The following is a 17,863-nucleotide window of genomic DNA, read 5'->3' on the forward strand; positions in this document are numbered from 1 at the left end:
GTATAACTTCCTACAGGCGAAGTATATTCCCAGGGCTCCCGGTGTGTAAATGGAAGATGTGAATGGTGCAGTAAAGAACGAGGACACAGGTTTGCAGTCTCTTTACCTTGTTTACTGATGATTTCAGGCAGCCACAGTCCAGGGCACCAGATCACAGGGCAGGCAGGGTCCGGCCAGTTTGGAAGGGGATCCAGAGTCCCCCTTTTCCAGGTGGAGGTAAAAGCCTTCCTATAGCGCTGTGGTGTTGTAGTTGCTTACTGCCTAAGGCGTCACATAAGGTCCTCACAGATGTTCTCTCTCTTTCCCCCATATAGGATAGGACATAACCCGTATGACTGGTGACTTGAGGCTCTTTATAGGGACTTTAGCACGCTCCAGCCTCTAAGGGTGTCACAGTGCCTCCTGGGTATTAAGCCGGACAGGTAACGTGCAGTTCAGCTGTTCTGCTGGTTTCAGATGTAAGTCATAGAGTCCTTACAACCTCAGTGGTCCGGCTACCTGTTAACTGCGCTTCAGAGGGAAGCAGCCTGCTCTTAGCTAGTCTCCCCTGATATCACTCTCCTGTGCTTCGCTCTCCTGCACGCTCACTGAACAATGTTCAGCTTTCTGTATGTCTCTCTCCAGGAGCTGTGGTACTTCAGACCACACGGCCCCTTCAGACGTTCTGACCCTCTAGGTCCATCTGCTCTCTTCTCTCTCTCTGACAATCTGATCTCTTTCCCTCCAAACCACAATGTGTATAGGGGAGTCACCTAGGAAATAGGATCAAAAGCTCTCCCTTGTGGCCTGGAGTGTGAACATGTTGTGTGCATTGTGATAACCCTCACCAGGTAATCTTTCATCGCTTCCAAACGTAACATCACTCTTCACCGTGAGGAAAGCAATGCTACTGTGATGACCAGGACCCTGGGGCAGGGCCGGACTGGCCATAGGGCACTTCTGGCAAATGCCAGAAGGGCCGGTGCCAGTGGTGGGCCGCTCAATCCGCCGCCCCCGCCGTCGCATTCAACTATACCGGCGTATAGACGCCGGTACAGTTGAATGCAATGATGGAGGAGAGAGCGTCTACAAACGCTCCTCTCCCATCATTCCCCGCTCTGCCTCTGACACTGCGGGTGCGCGATGACGTCATATCATCGCGCACCTGCTGTGTCCCGGGCAGACTGCAGCTGCTGAGACAGGAGCAGGAACCAGGAAGCAACGCGGGGCACGAGGAGAGGTGAGGAGAGTTTTTTTTTTTTCTGGACTGTGGGGCCATTCTCGGAGGAGGTGAGGGGAGGAAGAGAAGAGATGTGGGCTGTATATAGTTCTCTGTGGGCTGTGCTCTGTGCTGTATACTGCTGTGGGCTGTATATAGTTCTCTGTGGTCTGTGCTCTGTGCTGTATACTGCTGTGGGCTGTATATAGTTCTCTGTGGGCTGTGCTCTGTGCTGTATACTGCTGTGGGCTGTATATAGTTCTCTGTGGGCTGTGCTCTGTGCTGTATACTACTGTGGGCTGTATATAGTTCTCTGTGGGCTGTGCTCTGTGCTGTATACTACTGTGGGCTGTATATAGTTCTCTGTGGGCTGTGCTCTGTGCTGTATACTACTGTGGGCTGTATATAGTTCTCTGTGGGCTGTGCTCTGTGCTGTATACTACTGTGGGCTGTATATAGTACTCTGTGGGCTGTGCTGTATATAGTACTCTGTGGGCTGTGCTGTATATAGTACTCTCTGGGCTGTGCTGTATATAGTACTCTCTGGGCTGTGCTGTATATAGTTCTCTCTGGGCTGTGCTTTATATAGTACTCTGGGCTGTGCTGTATATAGTACTCTGGGCTGTGCTTTATATAGTTCTCTGTGGGCTGTGCTGTATATATTACTTTGTGGGCTGTGCTGTATATATTACTTTGTGGGCTGTGCTGTATATATTACTCTGTGGGCTGTGCTGTATACTACTGTGTGGACTGTGCTGTATACTTCTACGTGGGCTGTGCTGTATACTACTGTGTGGTCTGTGCTGAATACTGCTGTGTGGGCTGTGTTATCTACTACGCGAGCTGTGCTATAGTATGCAGGCTGTGCTGTATACTATGCGGTTTGTGCTATATAATATGCGGGCTTTGCTATATACTATGGGGAGTATATTATATTCTATGGGGGAGGCCATGTTATGTACTATGTGGCTGTGTTATATACTATTGTGGGGGTATATTATATTCTATGGGGGAGGCTGCGTTATATACTATGGGGGGCTGCATTATATTCTATGGGGGGCTACATTATATATTATGGGGAGGTGGGCTGTATTATATTCTATTGGGGTTACATACTCTGGGGTGGCTGCATTATACTCTGGGGTGGCTGCATTATACTCTGGGGTGGCTGCATTATACTCTGGGGTGGCTGCATTATACTCTGGGGTGGCTGCATTATACTATATGTGGGCTGCATTATACTGTATCGAGGACTATGGGGAATACGTTATACTATATGAAGAACTATGGGGTGCATTATACTATGGGAAGTGAATTGTACTACATGGATGACTGTGGCGGTGCATTATACTATATGGAGCACTATGAGGATTGTATTATGCTATATGGAGGACTATGAGGATTGTATTATGCTATATGGAGGACTATGAGGAGTGTATTATACTATGTGGAGGACTGAGCAGTGTATTTTAATATATGGAGGACTATGGAACACATTATAATATATGGAGGACTATGGGGTGTATTTTACTAAACAAGTAAAATGCTGCATATTCGGATTGTTTTTGCTGGAACAAAAAGCCTTGTTGTCAGCAGCACATTGCCAGTGTAAACTGTAGATGTGCTGCTGAAAACATGATACTGTATGGTGATCTGTTAGTGATCTATTAGTGATCGTTCTGTCTCATCATTATTCCTCAGCTGGTGGAAAGAGGCCGGGAAACAAGCGTTGAACAACTTCAGTATTGTCGATCAAACTCGTTTAGCGGCCTGAACTCAGCGCACGTAAATACAACAGAAAGGCTTCTGTGTGATGTGCAATATGTTAGCATTTGGGGACCCATTTTAAACTTTGCCTAGGGCCCCACTTTGCCTAAAACCGGCCCTGCCTACAAGTGTACAAAGATATTATACAGTCACCATGTGACAAGTGGGCCTGTGTAACTTCAAATGCCAGGGCTGAATTTTAGTCCCAGTCCGGCCCTGCCCTGGGGTGCCACATTAACACACCGCAATATTAACAGTGGGATGAATAGTGAAAACGTCCTCCACTAACAGTTGAACATGTTATGCGTGAGATGCACAATAAAGCTGAATATTTTTTTTCTTTGTATTGTACTGTTAAACAGTGAATAGAAATGACCTTTTCCTCTGATTTTTCACTGATCTAGGTCCATTATTCAGGGAGGGGAATTCCAAATCTACTAGTTGCCAAACTGAAGTCTGCATTTGGCAGTGAGGGCTGCCTCCTGTTCCCCGCACAGCTGTGCCCTGCTGAGTAAGGATAGCTACCAAGCTTGGCTGTGTTATAATGCAGAGCATGGGGAATTCCAGAACACAATACTCTGCCAAGTGTCTGGAGTGTACGACATATATTCACAAATGGCCCTCTCTGTTCATAGGGAAAATGACTTGTGGTAATATAATCTCTAAATGTCCTTTGTTTGGTTATTGCACTTTGCAAAATAATAGGGATTTGCTTTTCCTTACCGCTCTGTTTGATGTGACCTTATTAAATAAGGAAATCATTCTTGAAAGCATTGCTGTACATACATTTTCAGGTACTTTGGCGTAAATATTAATGTGATTGTTTTGTTTTTATATTTCTATGGCTTATGAAAACTTGTTAATTTTCTAATTGTGGAGAAAGGATAGTAAAAGCCCAGTCAAGGCGAGCAGAGAAATCTGTCCTGGTGACTTGATTACTGTATTCAGTGTCTAGGTCCTTCAGCTAAATGCATGGGACTGTCTCTTTATTGAATGGATCTGTCACTGGTCGAAGATCACTCCTGCAGAAAGTAGACCACCTGAGTGAAAACTGCTCTGCATGCATATTTTGGGCTAAGTTCACACTAGGCGTTTTTGATGCAGTTTTATGCTAATTTTCAGCTGTGTTTTGCAGTACCAGCAAAGCCTATGAGATTTCAGAAATCTCATGCACACACATTGTTTTTTGTTTTTGAACAATGCCTGTGGCTGACCAAGGTGTGAGATTGATCTGCCATTGAGTTGCTCAGGCATTATGCAAAGTGTGAAAGTTAGTCCTACAAACTCAGTGCACTGCTAGTGTCTTGGGTAAATTATTCCAGACCAATTCACCTTACTCAGCTGTTAAATTTGTATGTGTATTTTTTTCATGAACCAATGTCTTGTATTGGTGACCTGTGTCCATGCTTCTTTGGAAGCAAAGCTGAATTTTGGGATCCTGAAAAACTCTCCAAAGCATGTGTTTTTGACGCTGCTACTTTACTGCCAAGAGTACAGGTTTTGCTGCATTAAAATTCAGCAAAAATACCTAGTGTGTACTTATCCTTACTATATTATTCACTTGATGCTTCCTACTGTTAGAGATGGGGTGTGGAACTTTTTTTTTTTTTGCCAACGGCCATTTGGACATTTCTAACATAATAATAATAATTTTTATTTATATAGCGCCAACATATTCCGCAGCACTTTACAAATTATAGAGGGGATTTGTACAGACAATAGACATTACAGCATAACAGAAATCACAGTTCAAAATAGATACCAGGAGGAATGAGGGCCCTGCTCGCAAGCTTACAAACTATGAGGGAAAGGGGAGACACGAGAGGTGGATGGTAACAATTGCTTTAGTTGTTTGGACCAGCCATAGTGTAAGGCTTGGGTGTTCATGTAAAGCTGCATGAACCAGTTAACTGCCTAAGTATGTAGCAGTACAGACACAGAGGCTATTGACTGCATAAAGTGTGTGAGAACATGATGCGAGGAACCTGATTGTTTTGTTTTTGTTTTTTTTTTTAAATAGGCCACACAGGGATAGTTAGGTTAATGCGTTGAGGCGGTAGGCCAATCTGAACAAATGAGTTTTTAAGGCACGCTTAAAACTGTGTGGATTGGGGATTAATATTAACCTAGGTAGTGCATTCCAAAGAATCAGCGCAGCACGTGTAAAGTCTTGGAGACGGGAGTGGGAGGTTCTGATTATTGAGGATGCTAACCTGAAGTCATTTGCGGAGCGGAGGGCACGGGTAGGGTGGTAGACTGAGACCAGAGAGGAAATGTAGAGTGGTGCTGAGCCATGGAGTGCTTTGTGGATGAGGGTAATCGTTTTGTACTGGATTCTGGAGTGGATGGGTAGCCAGTGTAATGACTGGCACAAGGTAGAGGCATCGGTGTAACGGTTGGTGAGGAATATGATTCTGGCTGCAGCATTCAGGACAGATTGGAGCGGGGAGTGTTTGGTAAGAGGGAGGCCGATTAGTAGAGAGTTAAAATAGTCCAGACGAGAATGAATAAGTGAGACAGTAAGAGTTTTTGCAGAGTCGAAAGTAAGAAAAGGAAGAATTCTAGAAATGTTTTTGAGATGCAGATAAGAAGAGCGAGCCAGTGATCGGATGTGGGGGGTGAATGAAAGCTCCGAGTCAAGTATGACCCCCAAGGTGGCGGGCATGTTGCTTTGGAGTAATGGTGGAACCATGCACGGAGATGGCAATGTCAGGCAAAGGTAGGTTAGTAGAGGGAGAGAACACGAGGAGTTCAGTTTTTGACAGGTTCAGTTTCAGATAGAGGGAGGACATGATGTTACAGACAGCGGTAAGACAATCACTGGTGTTTTCTAAAAAGGTTGGCGTGATAACAGAAGAAGAGGTGTATAATTGGGTGTCATCAGCATAGAGATGGTACTGGAAACCAAATCTACTGATTGTTTGTCCAATAGGACTGATCCTTGAGGAACCCCAACAGTAAGGGGAAGGTGAGAGGAGGAGGAACCAGCAAAACATAGTGAAGGATCGATCAGAGAGATAGGAGAACCAGGAGAGAACGGTGTCCTTGAGGCCGATGGAGCAGAGCATAGTGAGGAGGAGCTGATGATCCACAGTATCGAATGCTGCGGAGAGATCCAAGAGAATTAGCATGGAGTAGTGACCATTAGATTTAGCTGTTAGTAGGTCATTAGAGACTTTAGTGAGGGCAGTTTCAGTAGAGTGTAAAGAGCGGAAGCCAGATTGAAGAGGGTCAGGAAGAGAGTTATCTGAGAGATAGCGGGTAAGACGGGAGTGGACCAGGTGTTCAGGGAGTTTAGAGATGAAGGGAAGATCAGAGACGGGTCTATAATTAGCGGCACAGTTTTGGTCGAGGGATAGTTTTTTAAGTAATGGATGTATGATGGCATGCTTAAATGAGGAGGGAAAAATACCGGAAGTGAGAGAGAGGTTGAATATTTTTGTTAGGTGAGAGGTGACAGCCGGGGAAAGGAACTGGAGGAGATGTGACGGAATGGGGTCACTGGTGCAAGTGGTTGGGTGAGAAGATGCAAGGAGCCTGATCACTCAGATCCGTTCATTCCTCAACCAAGAATCTGCAAAAACCCTAGTCCATGCCCTCATCATCTCTCGCCTTGACTACTGCAACCTCCTGCTCTGTGGCCTCCCCTCAAACACTCTCGCACCCCTCCAATCTATTCTAAACTCTGCTGCCCGACTAATCCACCTGTCCCCCCGCTATTCTCCGGCCTCTCCCCTCTGTCAATCCCTTCACTGGCTCCCTATTGCCCAGAGACTCCAGTACAAAACCCTAACCATGACGTACAAAGCCATCCACAACCTGTCTCCTCCTTACATCTGTGACCTCATCTCCCGGTACTTTGCTACACGCAACCTCCGATCCTCACAAGATCTCCTTCTCTACTCCCCTCTTATCTCCTCTTCCCACAATCGTATACAAGATTTCTCTCGCGTATCACCCCTACTCTGGAACCCTCTACCACAACACATCAGACTCTCGCCCACCATCGAAACCTTCAAAAAGAATCTGAAGACCCACCTCTTCCGACAAGCCTACAACCTGCAGTAACCACCGATCGACCAAACCGCTGCATGACCAGCTCTACCCTCACCTACTGTATTCTCACCCATCCCTTGTAGATTGTGAGCCTTCGCGGGCAGGGTCCTCTCTCCTACTGTACCAGTTATGACTTGTATTGTTCAAGATTATTGTACTTGTTTTTATTATGTATACCCCTCCTCACTTGTAAAGCGCCATGGAATAAATGGCGCTATAACAATAAATAATAATAATCACTCTCTGACTTTGAATCAGTTACAGAAGAAGAAGTAAACTAGATGCAGTGGGGGAGGGAGGGCAGTGCATGGTATGAAGAGATTGGGAGATGATTTCCTGTCGAATGTGGTCAATTTTTTCTTTGAAGTAATTGGCCAGATCGTCAGCACGGAGATCCATGGTTGTGGGCCTGCTCTCTTGGGTTGAGTAGGGACTGGAAAGTGTCGAAGAGACGTTTAGGGTTATTTGACAGTGAGGTGATGAGGGTGTTGAAATAGGTTTGTTTGGAGAGGTGAAGGGCAGAGTTGTATGTTTTTAGCATGAACTTATAATGGATGAAACATTCTTCGGGGGCCGCACAACTGAACTGTGCTTACACCACAGCCCCCACCCCAATGTCTTATGTGCTTATATTGCTGCCCCAATGTCTTTGTGGGTTGGGAGCACATTGCATGCTAACTCCACCCACAAAGATTCTGACACTGGTGAGCACCAGTATGTAGTTCTTCAATGCCTGTGCATGCAGCAATCAGTAGTGAACGCTATGTGCCCGTGCTCCCAGCACAATAAGGGTTTAAAGGACCAGCAAAATGCAGCTGGTGGCCGGAGCACTGTGGTCCCCAGGAATCTGCCTGGGAGCTACAGAAAAGATCATTGTGGGCGGGGTGGGGAGGGTTCAAACCCCTGCATTAGAGGGTCTATCATAAGAGGTGAGTATGAGAGCATGTTGTAACTACTTAAAGGGAACCTGTCACCTGAATTTGGCGGGACCTGTTTTGGGTCATATGGGCGGGGTTTTCGGGTGTTTGATTCACCCTTTCCTTACCCGCTGGCTGCATGCTGGCCGCAATATTGGATTGAAGTTCATTCTTTGTCCTCCGGAGTACATGCCTGCGCAAGGCAATATTGCCTTGCGCTGGCGTGTACTCCGGAGGACAGAGAATGAACTTCAATCCAATATTGCGGCCAGCATGCAGCCAGCGGGTAAGGAAAGGGTGAATCAAACACCCGAAAACCCCGCCCATATGACCCAAAACAGGTCCCGCCAAATTCATGTGACAGATTCCCTTTAAGCCTCATTCAGACATCAGTGATTTCTAAAGCATGCAAAAACTGATTTTTATTTATTTTTCTGTAGTAACCTCCCATGACAGCACACCTGGAGGATGTTACCCCTTTCCTAATAGGGACAGGAAATGATAAAGTGGTTTAACCCCTCCCACATCCTCCCCCCCCTCAGTGTTCTGTCCAGTCTCTACAAGGGATGAAGCGGTCATCCACGGTATGCTGTACTGGCAACAGTCACCGGGGAAAAGAGATTCAGGCTGGGTAGCATGGGGAGCAGACTTGCCTCTCTTCCCCCAGAGGCTGGAGGCCTCTCTAAGCTGTCCAACCCTTCTCCTCCTCCGGCGTGTGGAGCAGCATCTCACGCTGAGCACGCACACTAGAAGACTTTCAAGTCTGAAGCCGGCGGCAGGATGTGATGTCACATGCCGGCCAGCTCCAGCATACAGAAGAGGATTTTTGCATTCCACGGTGGAATGTATAGCCAGATTGCAGCGCAGATGTTCACAGGTCTCTGGTCTAGGAAGAGGCAGGTATTTCCCATTCATAAAAACATCTGAGACCTGGTCATAGAAGAGTGGGTATCCCCAGAAAAGTGTCTGACCATTCCAGCGGACATGAACGACGAGACTGCATCATGCTGGTCAGAGATTCCAAAGGTCAACGTCCAGATTGCTCTAGTAGCTAAAAAGACCACACTACCATTTGAGGATGCCTTACAGTTGAAGGACCCTCTGGAACGCAAGATGGATGGGCTACTAAGAAAATCATGGGAAACCTCGGCATCTTTACTGAATACCAAAGCTGTATCTACCTATGTGGCTCGATCAATGTACCGTTGGCTGGGGCAGCTGGAGGAACACCTGTCCACAGGTACTCCCAGAGAGGACATCCTAGCTTCTCTACCTCTCCTCCAGAAGGCAACAAGGTTCCTAGTAGATGCCTCTGCAGAATCCGTGAGAGTGGCCTCGAGATCGTGTAGGATTGTCAAACTCTGTGAGATGAGCACTATGGCTGAGATCTTGGCACGGGGACATGACTTAAAAAATGAAGCTGTGTTCTATCCCCTTCATAGAGAAATACATGTTTGATCCTGCCCTCGATGAGCTGCTAGAAAAGGCTTCGGACAAAAAGACCTTACCGGAACCTAGGAATACTAGGAAAAGACCCTTCCACCCCCAACAAGAGCATATGCCTCAGTACAAGAGGAAGGGCACATCAGGTCGCTGGTGCTACCCGAAAGGGGAAAAAGACAGAAATCTTTTTCTTCCCCACTGCCAGAGACAAAAGAAGCCATGACACCAGCACAGTAGGCGGTCGTATCTCAGACTTCCTTCCGCAGTGGCACAAGATCTGTTCAGATCAATGGACTCTAAAATCAGTAAGGGAAGGAATAAAGATAGTTTGCCTCATATCTTCAAACTGTAAAAATAATGCAACTTTCCTCTACAGAGCTAGAATCCACCTAGATAGCAGAAGTAAAAGACCTATTAACTGCAAGGGTAGTACCCATATTCCTGGAAAGGGAAAGAAACGGGGGACATTTTTCAAACCTGTTCCTCATAAAGAAACCAAATGGGTCCCATCGGGTTATAATCAATCTGAAACCCCTGAATCATTATATAATATACAGAAGATTCAAGATGGAATCAGTCAGGTCAACAGTACCTCCTAATTGGACAGGATTTCGTCATGGCGACAATAGACCTACAGGATGCATATTATTACATCTCAATCCACTAAACTTATTGGAAATTCCTAAGATTCACTATCACCCAGGTAGAGCACACAGGCCATTATCAGTTCAATATCCTCCCATTTGGTCTCTCCTCTGCCCCAGGGATCTTCAAAAAGATCATGTCAGATGTTATGGCATACATCAGAGGTCAGCACGCATGCATAGTTCCATACCTTAACAACCTCTTGTTGCTGGCGCCTTCAGTACCCATGCTACAGGAACATCTGCAGATGATGATCCAGATCTTATTGCATCTAGACTTAATATTGAACCGCAAAAAATCAGATATGGTTCCTGCAACAACAAATACCTTTTAGGAGTCCTACTAGACTCATAGCCAAACATCTTTCTTGCCCAAACAAAAACAGATCTTGTTAAGATCAAAGATAAAGATACTACAGAGCAAGAAAATGGTGCCATTAAGATGGGCTATGTCGGTTCTCGGATCTATAACATCCTGCATCCAGATGGTAGCATGGCACAAGCACACACCAGAACACTTCAGATGCACATCCTGGCAAACTGGGACCGATCCCCAGAATCCTTGGACAAGATGATCCGGGTGTCGCCTCTTGTAAAGTCCTTATTGACATGGTGGCTGAAAACCAAGAACTTGAGCAGAGGGGTTCCCTGGACGCAAGACCCAACGATCCCTATAAAAGTAGATGCCAGTGGGAAAGGATGGGGAGCCATGGTATCCCAGCGCGTATTCCAGGGATGCTGGTTAGATGAGATAAGCAGATGATCCACAAACTTCAGGGAACTAAAGGCGTTAGAGGTGGTCCTCAAGACCCTAGTAACCCAAGTCCAGGATACCCATGTCAAAATATACTCAGACAACACGACAACAGTTGCCCACCTTTGTCATCAAAGAAGTACAAGGCATATGGATAAGAAGGCAATATCAGAGAGAATATTTTCATGGGCCGAAGAACACCTTCTCTCCCTGTCCGCTCTGCACATAAAGGGTGCGGTAAACATACAATCCGATTTTCTGAGCAGAACAGAAATCCATCCAGGGGAATGGAGTCTAGATCCCGAGGTCTTTCAGATACTGACCAGAAAGTAGGTCCACCTCTGGATGGCCCCATTTGCAAGTGGGCAGAACCCAAAGGTGGATCAATATTATGCGCTAAATCCATCCGATCCCTGCTTAGGTGTAGATGCATTAGCCCACCCGTGGACCTTCAGACTGGCCTATGCCTTCCCTCCATTATCAATCCTACCAAGGGTTCTACAAAAGATAAGAGTGAAAAAGGTCAAGGTAACCTTGGTAGCACCATTCTGACCCAAAAGAAGCTGGTTCGGAACCCTTGCCAACGTCAGGATAGAAGGACTGGTAGAGCTACCCCCAGTCAGAAGCCTCCTCCACCGGGCGCCAATATTTTTTTTTTCCGCATCTCGTAAGGTTACAACTGAAGGCCTGGCTTCTGAGTTTTCAATCCTGAAGGCCAGAGGATTGTCAGAAAAGTTCATTAGAACACTGCAGAAAAGCTGATAGGCAGTAACCAACTCCATATACCAGAAGATATGGAAGACCTTTATCTTATGGAGTGCACCCGAATGACCTAACCCACACCAGCCGAACTTGGCTCAGATCCTGGATTTTCTGCAAGAAGGGCTAGAGAAGGGTCTCAGGCCTAGCAGCACCCTCAAAGTCCAGGTGGTGGCCCTAAGCTCATATTTTGACTAGATGTTAGCCGACCACTGACTGATTAGAAGGTTTTCTTCCCAAACTAGTCTGAGTTTCACAAGTCTCGGGAGATAATTCTTCTCTCCAATCAAGAGCCAAGAAATAAGGAAGAAGAACGGTTCCACACTTTAGGCGTCCAGAGAATGGTACTCTATTACCTTCAGGTGATGGGGAAAAAACTAGGAAGGACGAAAACCTGTTTGTTCACCTTCGAGGCCAGAATAAGGGGGAAGAAGACTTCGGGTATGTGCACACGCTGCGGAGTTTTCCCTAAATTTCCAGTACCATGTAAATCTATGGGGAAAAAAAACCCGCTGTGCACGTGCTGTGGAAAAATCCACGCGGAAACGCAGCGGATTATTTTCCACAGCATGTCAATTCTTTCTGCGGATTCCGCAGCGGTTTTCAACATGCACCAATAGGAAAGTGCAGCTGAAAACCCGCAGAAGAAACCGCGATAAAATCCGCAGTGAAAACCGCAGTGGTTTTGCACTGCAGATTTTCCAAATCCGCTGCGGAAAAATCCAGATCCAAGAGCTAGGGCATTTGTTATTGGACAGGTTTTGGGAAGGCTGTATCTTTATGGTATGTGTGTTGTGTGTGTGTGTATGGTGTATGTGTTTTTTTGGTTTTTTTTTGCGGATCTGGGGAAAAAAAAACAATCTCGGAGGCATATCATGTCCAGGGCCTTCCACCGCCAGATAAATTTATGGCTCACTCTACCAGAGCAACATCTGTCTCCTGGGCCAAGAAAACCAGTGCTTCCATTGAGCAGATATGCAGAGCTGCTACCTGGTCCTCTGTCCATACATTCTGCAAGCATTGCAAGCTAGACCTGATGTCCGAAGAGGACATCCTTCCGGAGAAAAGTCCTCAGAGCTATAGTCCCTCCCTAAAACATTACTCTTGGGTAATGCTCCAGGTGTGCTGTTGTGGGGGGTTACTGGAGAAAATAGAATTAGACTTAGGCCGGGCTCAGACCTAACATATAAAAATATTGTCTGTTTTTTTACGGCCTACACACGCAGAAATGTTCCTGAACAGTAATCCGTATTCAATGCGAGGATGCAAAATATATATATATCGTGGCGGCCATTTTCCTGAAGCAGAATTCGCATCTCGGCTTCAGGAAAATGGCCGCCGCGATCTCCATCTGCGCACGCGCGGCATCCCGCGGCCATTTTCCTGAAGCCGCGGGCAGCAGAGCGCTCCATCTGCGCACGCGCGGCCAAAGGAAGATGGCCGCCCCCACCGATCAACAGGGAAATAACGCACATCGCGCTCTTTGCACTCCCCTGTGCAGTGGATTCGGGACCTTGGGCATGCGCAAACCACTACGCCACCAACGGAAAACTAAGCAAGATCTGGGGGAAGACACCACGCCCTTTTGACCAGACCAGCCTGATTGACAGGCGAAAACGGCTACTTTGGTAACGTATTTTGGCAGCATAGGTGGGGAATCGGGGTCCACAAAATACACTGTTGTAATGCACAGCTCAGGCCCTATTTAACAGTATTTTTATCTCATACGGAAAAAACGGGGTGACAGGTGCCCTTTAATAACCCCTCCCACACACTCCCCCCTCAGTATTATTTAACCTCTTTGTACTTTCCTGTCCCTATTAGGAAAGGGTTAACATTCTCCAGGTGTGCTGTCGTGGTGGGTTACTCAAAATCAAATTACTGGTAAGTCTAATTCTATCTATTTTTTTTTCTCTCATCAGTTTATCAGTGTGTATCAGTGATAATCTGATTGCCTTGTAGGCAACGAAAAAACTGATGTATGTTTCTCAAACTTCTCATTGAAAAACGAACAGCACTTGGATGATCTCTGAATACTGCTGTCATCTCTTCCAGTATATTGTATACACCTGTATGTCATCTCTTCTGTATATACTATATACCTGTATGTCATCTCCTATATATAGTATATACCTGCATGTCATCTCCTGTATATAGTATATACCTGTATGCCATCTCCCCTGTATATAGTATATACGTGTGTCATCTCCCCTGTATATAGTATATATGTGTGTCATACCTGCTGTATGTCATCTCCTCTATATACATATGTGTCATCTCCTCCTGTATATAGTGTATATACCTGTATGTCATCTCCTCCTGGATATAGTATATACCGGTGTGTCATCTCCCCTGTATATAGTATATATCTGTGTGTCATCTCCTCCTGTATTAGACCTCGTTCACACATTATTTGCTCAGTATTTTTACCTCCGTATTTGTAAGCTAAATTGGCAGCCTGATAAATCCCCAGCCAACAGGAAGCCCTCCCCCCTGGCAGTATACATTAGCTCACACATACACATAATAGACAGGTCATGTGACTGACAGCTGCCGTATTTGCTATATGGTACAGTTGTTGCTCTTGTAGTTTGTCTGCTTATTAATCAGATTTTTATTTTTGAAGGATAATACCAGACTTGTGTGTTTTAGGGCGAGTTTCATGTGTCAAGTTGTGTGTTGAGTTGCGTGTGGCGACATGCATGTACCGACTTTTGTGAGATGAGTTTTGTGTGGCAACATGCGTGTAGCAACTTTTTGTGTCGAGTTGCATGAGACAGGTTAGTGTAGCAAGTTGTGTGCAGCACATTTTGCGCATGGCGAGTTTTGCGCATGGCGAGTTTTGTGTGGTGCGTTTTGAGTATGTTCAAGTTTTGTGTGAGGCAACTTTTGCATGTGTTGCAACTCTTGTGCATGTGGCAATTTTTCCGCGTGTGCAAGTTTTACGTGTGGCGAGTTTTGCATGTGGCGAGTTTTGAGCAGCGACTTTTGTGTTTCGACTTTTTTGTGGTGAGGTTGGTGTATGTGTGGTGAAATGTGTGCTGAGAGTGATATGTGTTCAAGCATGTGGTAGTGTGTGGCGCATTTTGTGTGTGTGATCATATCCCCGTGTGTTGTGAGTATCCCATGTCGGGGCCCACCTTAGCAACTATACGGTATATACTCTTTGGCGTCATCACTCTCATTCTTTAACCCCTTTCTGCCATTGGACGTACTATTGCGTCCATGTGGGGTGGGCCCTAATTCCCAAGGACGGAATAGTACGTCCAGCAGGATCGGCTGCGCTCACGGGGGGAGCGCGGCCGATCGCGGCCGGGTGTCAGCTGCCTATCGCAGCTGACATCCGGCACTATGTGCCAGGAGCGGTCACGGACCGCCCCCGGCACATTAACCCCCCGGCACACCGCGATCAAACATGATCGCGGTGTGCCGGCGGTACAGGGAAGCATCACGCAGGGAGGGGGCTCCCTGCGTGCTTCCCTGAGACCCCCGGAGCAACGCGATGTGATCGTGTTGCTGCGAGGGTCTCTTACCTCCTATCCCTGCAGGCCCCGGATCCAAAATGGCCGCGGGGCTGCATCCGGGTCCTGCAGGGATTACTTCCGGGTGCCGTGCAGGTGCTGGTAAGCCTGCACGGCTGTAAGTGAGATCGGTGATCTGACAGAGTGCTGTGCACACTGTCAGATCACCGATCTGTGATGTCCCCCCCTGGGACAAAGTGAAAAAGTAGAAAAAAAAAATTCCCACATGTGTAAAAAATAATAAAAAAAAAAATTCCTAAATAAAGAAAAAAAAAAAATATTATTCCCATAAATACATTTCTATATCTAAATAAAAAAAATCAAACAATAAAAGTACACATATTTAGTATCGCCGCGTCCGTAACGACCCCACCTATAAAACTATATCACTAGTTAACCCCTTCAGTGAACACCGTAAAAAAAAAAAAAAAAAAAAAAAACGAGGCAAAAAACAACGCTTTATTCTCATACCGCCAAACAAAAAGCGCTTTAGGCACTCACTCAAAACTCATTTGTTCAGAGCGGCCTATCGCGTTCCCTAATCAGTCATTTTATGTTTGTGTGTGTGTGTAGCCCATTCACTATCTCACCTACCCCCCACCCCCTGAAGATGGCTGGACCATCATTGTAAATACATCATTGTAAATACACACCTGTACTTTGTATCTCCCCACCTCATTGTAGATTGTAAGCTCTCACGAGCAGGGTCGTCTTATTTTGCTTTATTGCTGTATTGTTAACATTGTTACCTATGACTGTTGTGTTTGAAACTGTTAAACTGTAAAGCGCTGCGGAATATGTTGGCGCTATATAAATAAAGATTATTATTATTATTAGAATAACACGCGATCAAAAAGACGGATATAAATAACCATGGTACCGCTGAAAACGTCATCTTGTTCCGCAAAAAACGAGCTGCCATATGGCATCATCAGCGAAAAAATAAAAAAGTTATAGTCCTCAGAATAAAGCGATGCCAAAATAATAATTTTTTCTATAAAATAGTTTTTATCGTATAAAAGTGCCAAAACATAAAAAAATGATACAAATGAGGTATCGCTGTAATCGTACTGACCCGAAGAATAAAACTGCTTTATCAATTTTACCAAACGCGGAACGGTATAAACGCCTCCCCCAAAAGAAATTCATGAATAGCTGGTTTTTGGTCATTCTGCCTCACAAAAATCGGAATAAAAAGCGATCAAAAAATCGCCCGAGCATGTTACCAATAAAAACGTCAACTTGTCCCGCAAAAAACAAGACCTCACATGACTCTGTGGACTCAAATATGGAAAAATTATAGCTCTCAAAATGTGGTAATGCAAAAAATATTTTTTTGCAATAAAAAGCTTCTTTCAGTGTGTGACGGCTGCCAATCATAAAAATCTGCTAAAAAACCCACTATAAAAGTAAATCAAACCCCCCTTCATCACCCCCTTAGTTAGGGAAAAATAAAAAAAATAAAAAAATGTATTTATTTCCATTTTACCGCTAGGGTTAGGGTTAGGGTTAGGGTTGGGGCTAGGGTTAGGGTTGGGGCTAGGGTTAGGGTTGGGGTTAGGGTTGGGGCTAGTGTTGCGGCTAGGGTTAGGGTTAGGGTTGGGGCTAGGGTTGGGGCTAGGGTTGGGGCTAGGGTTGGGGCTAGGGTTAGGGCTAGGGTTAGGGTTAAGGCTACAGTTAGGGTTGGGGCTAAAGTTAGGGTTAGGGTTTGGATTACATTTACGGTTGGGATTAGGGTTAGGGGTGTGTCTGGGTTAGAGGTGTGGTTAGGGTTGCAGCTGGGATTAGGGTTAGGGGTGTGTTTGGATTAGGGTTTCAGTTATAATTGGGGGGTTTCCACTGTTTAGGCACATCAGGGGCTCTCCAAACGCGACATGTCGTCCGATCTCAATTTCAGCCAATTCTGCGTTGAAAAAGTAAAACAGTGCTCCTTCCCTTCCGAGCTCTCCCGTGCGCCCAAACAGTGGTTTACCCCACATATGGGGTATCGGCATACTCACACATTGGAGAACAACTTTTGGGGTCCAATTTCTCCTGTTACCCTTGGGAAAATACAAAACTGGGGGCTAAAATATAATTTTTGTGGAAAAAAAAATATTTTTTATTTGCACGGCTCTGCGTTCTAAAGTGTAGTGAAACAATTGGGGGTTCAAAGCTCTCACAATACATCTAGATGAGTTCCTTAGGGGGTCTACTTTCCAAAATGGTGTCACTTGTGGGGGTTTTCTACTGTTTAGGTACATTAGGGCCTCTGCAAACGCAATGTGACGCCTGCAGACCATTCAATCTAAGTCTGCATTCCAAATGGCGCTCCTTCCCTTCCGAGCCCTCCCATGCGCCCAAACAGTGGTTCCCCCCCACATATGGGGTATCAGTGTACTCAAGACAAATTGGACAACAACTTTTGGGGTCCAATTTCTCCTGTTACCCTCGGAAAAATACAAAACTGAGGGCTAAAAAATAATTTTTGTGGGAAAAATTTTGTTTTATTTTTACGGCTCTGCTCACTACACCTCTAGATAAGTTCCTTAGGGGGTCTACTTTCCAAAATGGTGTCACTTGTGGGGGGTTTCAATGTTTAGGCACATCAGTGGCTCTCCAAACGCAACATGGCGTCCCATCTCAATTCCTGTCAATTTTGCATTGAAAAGTCAAATGGCGCTCCTTCCCTTCCGAGCTCTCCCATGCGCCCAAACAGTGGTTTACCCCCACATATGGGGTATCAGCTTACTCAAGAGAAATTGTACAACAACTTTTGGGGTCCAATTTCTTCTCTTACCCTTGGGAAAATAAAAAATTGGTGG

The 17,863-nt window shown here is 45.7% G+C and overlaps 1 protein-coding gene across 5 annotated transcripts in view; it reads left to right on the forward strand.

The window, feature by feature from the left end:
- TP63 (tumor protein p63) overlaps positions 1 to 17,863 on the forward strand; it is a 273,579-nt gene that overhangs the window by 10,803 nt on the left and 244,913 nt on the right. The window contains exon 1 of one of the 5 annotated variants that reach the window (XM_077290282.1): positions 13,367 to 13,422. The exons of the other annotated variants lie outside the window; for them this stretch is intronic. The gene's annotated coding sequence lies outside the window, so the exon portion shown is untranslated. Of the gene's footprint in view, positions 1 to 13,366; positions 13,423 to 17,863 lie in introns of those variants that run through there. 5 annotated transcript variants of the gene reach the window in all.

Source organism: Ranitomeya variabilis, chromosome 2 (genome assembly GCF_051348905.1).
Source record: "Ranitomeya variabilis isolate aRanVar5 chromosome 2, aRanVar5.hap1, whole genome shotgun sequence".
NCBI classification, from domain to species: domain Eukaryota; kingdom Metazoa; phylum Chordata; class Amphibia; order Anura; family Dendrobatidae; genus Ranitomeya; species Ranitomeya variabilis.